A 6,000-nucleotide genomic window follows, 5' to 3' on the forward strand; every position below is an offset into this window, starting at 1 on the left:
GATTGGGTACATATTTATTTAAGTTAACAAAGCATTTTGTGGACTTTGTTCCTTTTGTAATGGTTTATAAGTCACCAGGTGCTGATGATACTGATAAGGTTGTAAGTTCTGTTTGTACAGATGCATAGGGATGGATTCTTGAGAAAATGCTCATTTTGTCTGGTGAGAGGCAGTTCTTTTCAGAACGTCAGCATATCACCTCTTGAAGCCTGTTCTGCCATAGTCTGTCTGTTTCTTGATTGAATCACATTTTAAAGGTAGCTGTGCCTACGGGCTGTATCAACATAGCCAAACAAATCATTGCATGATGCAAAATATCAGTTTGGTCCTGTGCTTTTAGTCATTGTGTATTTCCCTAATGAATGCAGAGATATTTTATGCATTTCTGTGTGAAATGTTTTATTTTGAAGTAGCAACATCATGGTTTATACCAGTTTTGTGGCAGTACTATACACTGAGCAGTGAAAATGGACATATCTATGGTATGACAATATGTAGGCTAAACTACGTGCATTAAGTATGTAGTTTGATCCTCTGCTTTAACTGTCCTTGTTCTTCTGAGTTTGTGTAACTAACTTAAGGTTACTAAAATGCATGTTTCCTCTTGAATCAGAGAGCCCTTTCAGAGTCAGTGCAGGTGAATGTCAGTACAAACACAGCAAATACCCTCAGATGCATCTTGATAAATCCTGTTGAGCATTGGCTCTCTGTATCTCACTCTAACAGTATTAGTCTGTGTGCAGTAGTGCAAGAACAGAAGGTGTGGAAAGGTGCCAGTTAGCAAGAAAGATGATGCCATCACTCAGCAGGGATGGTGGTTTCAGACTCCAAGCCAACTATGCTCAGTTAAGTCATTCACCACTAACCAACTCTAATATTTTACTCACGTGCAAAGTGCAAAAAGGTAACCATTCTTCAGGAGAAGGTGAGTGAGTTATAACCCCAATACCCTTATTAACCATATACCTAACACATAGGACCACAGGACCCAGGAATGTTGTTAGTTCACTGTAATCCACCTTGGGAATTATCTTTATAACAGGCTGTACCACTTGAGAACTGTTACCCAATAAAAGTCTGCACTAATATCAGATAGACAGAGCAGTCTTCAGTCTCTGTATTTACTTGGGATAATTCATTAGCTAACACTTTTCACTTGAGACAGTTACATGCTTTTTATGCTGCCCCCTGGAATGGACTCTGACAATGCTGCAGGTAGGCACGTGTATTTCCCTTACCAAGCCTGAGGCAGTATAATGAAGTTATACTTAGGGTGCATTCTTATTAAATCTTTAGAAAATGGTATGTAAAAAGTTAAACAGCGAAAGCTGTTCATCTGCAACAAAGACAAGAGAGAGAAGTTGGTTGCATCTTTCTTACATTTGTTCCCCTCAAAGTGAGCTGCTTATACTGTTTTGTAACACCCATTGGTGGTAAGAAAGTACATTTCCACTGTAGGCTCAATACAGTAAAAATGAATGTCTGCCAGTGTTCTTTTTCCATCAGCTTGTGCCAGCTCAGCAAGACAAAGTCATTCAAACGCCCCTGCTCTTGGATTTTCAAAGTGTGGAGGGGCTGCCCTCCTTGTGGTCGTGCCTGGAATCCAATAGTGGTCACTTCCATGCAGCAGGGAGGGGTGGGGCTCCATTTCCTTTTAATTATTACAATGAGGGTGGTGGTGTGGGCAGTAGAAGCAGAATCTCCTGTTTGAATTCATTTTAAAAAGAATGGGCAAAAATCATCCCTGCTGAGATCTACTGAGAGTGGTGCCTGGGGCAAATTTGGCCCAGTATGTGCTTAATTTGTTTTGTTTTAGCTGCATATAAATTTAGATGGGCATCCAGCAAAAAGAAATGGAATAAAATGCACAGGCCCCTAGATCACGGTGACCAGATATCCCATTTTGCCGAGAACAGATCTTCAAAGGCTAATTCTGGCTAGCCGGCAGAGCTATTTGTTATAAATACTTGTAATGGATTTAGCCCCTTTTTCTGGGTAGTGGATTGTTTGTGAGCTGAGCCTGATTTTCTCCAAACATCTTAATTATATGTACGTATTCAACTAATATGTCAGACAAAAAAATTTCAGATTGTGGGTTTTTGCAAACTTTGCTTGGATGATTTGTTTTTTTGTGTTGTCTGGGCTTTGAAGTCACATGATATTGTTTCTGCTCCCTGATTGGGTGACTGAAACATGTTAAACAGGAGAATAACAAATAACATGTTCTGGTGTGAATTTTTGGACGAATAATGATTGGTGTTGAAATGTATGAGACTTGCGGGATTCCTAAATATTTGCACCAGTACCTAGCAGTTTGTCCATATAATCACAGATAATGAATAACATGACTCCATAGACCACAGCAAACTGAACTTGGAGGTCAGATTCAGTGCTTTCGCCCTTTGTGCCACTGAACAATAGGCTAGGGAATAGATAGAAGACGTATCACTTGTGACGTTTAAATCTAGACACGATTGCAAGCTCTCTAAGGTAGTTGTGTCAGATATTGCAACCCCATGCAGTATCTTTGGGGACCATTGTATTCAGTTATGAGTGATTTATGTATGACTGTTTTACTCTATGCCGGGAGGGCTACCACAGCTCCTCCAGGAACTAAAAACAGTGGAGGATGATTGAGGCGAGTTTTGGAGATTATAAACAATTCCAAGGAGGTGCCACCTCCTCGGATGGTTTGTATGTATTGGTTCAAACTGGGTTTTCCAGAGACCAAGAGATGAAGAAAGAACTTGGGATGTAGAAAGGCTGATCTGAAACAGAAGCAGGGTCTTCCTTTTGATTCAGCAAACAGACAGGAGCTTTGGTCCCAAGGGGACCCCAGCCCTTGCTGACGGGACATTAGTCTACCAGACTCTCCAGGTGGAAGATGAGCAGTTTCTGGTGGAGTTAGTAAGTGTGTAGGAATTTTTATTGTTTTTTATGTTTTCTCTGTGATGCTTTTATCCTTCAGAATAAATGTTGTCTGCTAAGAAAGAGCTGTATGGTAATTTTTTACTGCTGGCACACGCTGTGCATTGTTCTCTGAGAGAAATCGCAGCCCATGCGTTGGCTGTTACACACGCTGGCTTGCTGGGGATATCACAGTGTGTGGCAGGAGGCTGTGCAACCTTAAAATCCCTCTCAAGATGGAGAGGGATGCAGGTCTCCACCCAAGGGAAGTGACAGCTGGAGTCCTGAGACCTAAAGTAGGTTCCGTCAAGGGACTGTGAAGGGGAAATACAAGTGCCGTTACCCTGAAACTGTGACAGCAGAGACATATATTTACTAACCCCTAGTACAATGGAAGCCTGACCCAGTGCCTATTCTAGGCACTTCTGCATTATAACTGTTAAAGCAAATAACAATAAAAAGACAAAAAGGACAAGAAAAATCTTCATTAGGGAAAAATTCTGCATTGGCAGGATGGCGTTCTGGACCCACTGAAGTCAATAGGGGCTTTGCCATTGACTTCAGAGGGGTCCGGATTTCACCCCGATAAGTCATTTCCTTTTCTAACGTCTGTGCTTCACATCTTCAGGGCCTATTTGACAGGTTTCTTTGTGGTGTCAGGTATTTATCGTCCCGTCACTGAGGACTCCTGCTCATTGATTCTTTGACCACTCACCTGAGAGGCTGTCACTATGGTCCTGCGTGTTCCTATCACTCCAATTTTGAAATGCTGGGGCTTCAAATAAAATGAGATCCAGATCCAAACCGCCCCCGGTTTCATTTCAGTGTTGCAGAGCAGGGTGGTTTTGCCCATTTCCAAATGACATGTACAGTACTTGGGCAAAACTTTTTTCCAGTGAGAAATAATAGACTTGGAAGGCCTCAGCAATATCAAGCCAGCTCATGCTGCCTTCAGCAAACTTAGGAAAAGAGCCTGTAGCCAACATACTATCAAACTGCCAACGCAGACCAGAGAAATGAGTTAGCAAAACAAAGACAGATGGCAGTGGTTTCACTCTAGCACTTTTTTTTTTTTATTGCAGTGCAGCCATTACAAGCTTCTCTACTGCACTTACTCTAACTAGAGCTGTCCCAGCTTCCTTTCACCTTCATCTCATACTCAGTGCCACCTAGTGACTGAACTCGAAATCGCAGCCTATTTATCACGCATAGATTATACGTGCATGAATCTTGTTTTCTGTACAGCGCTGAGCACATAGCTGGTGCAGGGCCACGGAAGAATGAGGCCAGGTTTTTGGTACTGGTGTCTGTTAGGTGGAGTCGAGGGACAGTCTCGTGCTAGCAGTGTGTTACATGGAGTGTTTTGTTGAAAGGGAAAGTGCAAATGGGAGGGACTGGGCCAGACTGGCTGACTAGGGGCAGCAGTTTACTGTAAGTGCTGCCTGGCAAACCAGCAGCTGTGCTCTGGCGAGTGGAAGAGTCCAGGAAACTTTATATGGGAAGAGGAAGCTAGTGAGGGTGGAGGAGACAACTGGGCCCTTCACCACCCTGGGGACTCTACCCCATTATTGGGTGACCTGGCGGGCAGGCAGAGACGGCTGATCTGAAGGGAGTTCAGGGCAAAGGCAGGCTGGGAAGAGCTCTATGCAGAGACGAGCACCCAGCCTGTTGAGAACTGCTGCAAAGAGCTGCCAGAGGAAGCCATTTGCAGGGCACAACTTATATTGGGCCAACAAAGCCAACATGTATCCTTGAGCCGCTGCTGGCCCTTTCTCGGTTGACTGTTTACCTCCATACAGACATAGCTCACGCTCGTAACAGGGGCATTACGGAGGCTGTCTGAGGAGTTACTTTGGGTACGGCCGTGGTGGAGTTAGCGGAAACGATGCCTTCCATGTACCTAGGCTCTTGAACAAGATCGTATGTGGGATGGTCAAACCCCACTCCGAAATCCTGCTGCTTGCGTTGCCATGACTACACTTCTATCGTTAGCACTCTACTTCAATTGGAACTAGCTTGGGGAGGGCTGCCTGCACCGGAAATCACAGACATGCCTTGGGACCAATGATTTAGTGCTAAATTTTACAGTATCAGAGCCCTTCCCCTTCCCCCTCAACTCCCCCTCTCACACCTGCCCCCTTCGCTTTGCTCCTGCCCCTCCTCACAAAGTCCTAGATTTCAGGTGCCAGCGTGATGCCCAGGACTGCTCTGGTACCGTGACACCTCTGCCTGGGACCCTTTCAGTCTTAGCAGACTGTACAGCTTCCTGGGTGAGGGTTTCTGGGCCTAGCTGTTCCCCCTCCCTTCCCTTTGGAGTGCAATGCTGATTCCCAGCTAATAACCTTAGATATAGTAATAATCAATAATGGACAAATCTATCAATCAGTATAGCTCAACGGTTTCACACTGCTGCTTCTCCTCATACTATCTGGGTGCCTGCCACATGAAATCAATAGCCAGGTGGACTTCATGGAGACTCCGGCACTTCTTCCTCTTGTGAGGAGGTTTTTTTCCCCTTTTTTGTTGGTGTGTCTTTAGGGAGAGAAGCTCAGTGTTGTGAGTGTCATTCTGGTAGAAAGTTCTTTTCAAAGAGGAAGTTTTTGCAGTGTTTCCTGGATAGTCTCTGGGTTGGCCTGATCTCCTCTGGAAGATTGTTCTATCGCCAGATCCCCTCCACAGGGCATGTTTTGTCCCCTGCACTCACAGGCTTTGTCTAGGCTGGGGCTTTGATTAAAAAAAGTAAAAATAGGTATATCTCTGACTATTATATTATCTCCTAGAACTGGAAGGTTGTCAGGTTCAGCCCCCTGCCTTCACTAGCAGGACCAAGTACTGCTTTTTGCCCCAGATCCCTAAGTGGCCCCCTCAAGGATTGAACTCACAACCCTGGGTTTAGCAGGCCAGTGCTCAAAACCACTGAGCTATCCCTTTCCCCATCTGTGGTAGCCCAGAGAAGCACAGCTATCGCAGGGTCATAAATCAAAATTCAGTCTATGATTTTTAAGGTCAGGCTTGACAAAGCCCTGGCTGGGATGATTTAGTTGGGAATTGGTCCTGCTCTGAGCAGGGGGTTGGACTACATGACCTCCTGAG

This window comes from Gopherus flavomarginatus, chromosome 8, assembly GCF_025201925.1.
Source record: "Gopherus flavomarginatus isolate rGopFla2 chromosome 8, rGopFla2.mat.asm, whole genome shotgun sequence".
Taxonomy (NCBI): domain Eukaryota; kingdom Metazoa; phylum Chordata; order Testudines; family Testudinidae; genus Gopherus; species Gopherus flavomarginatus.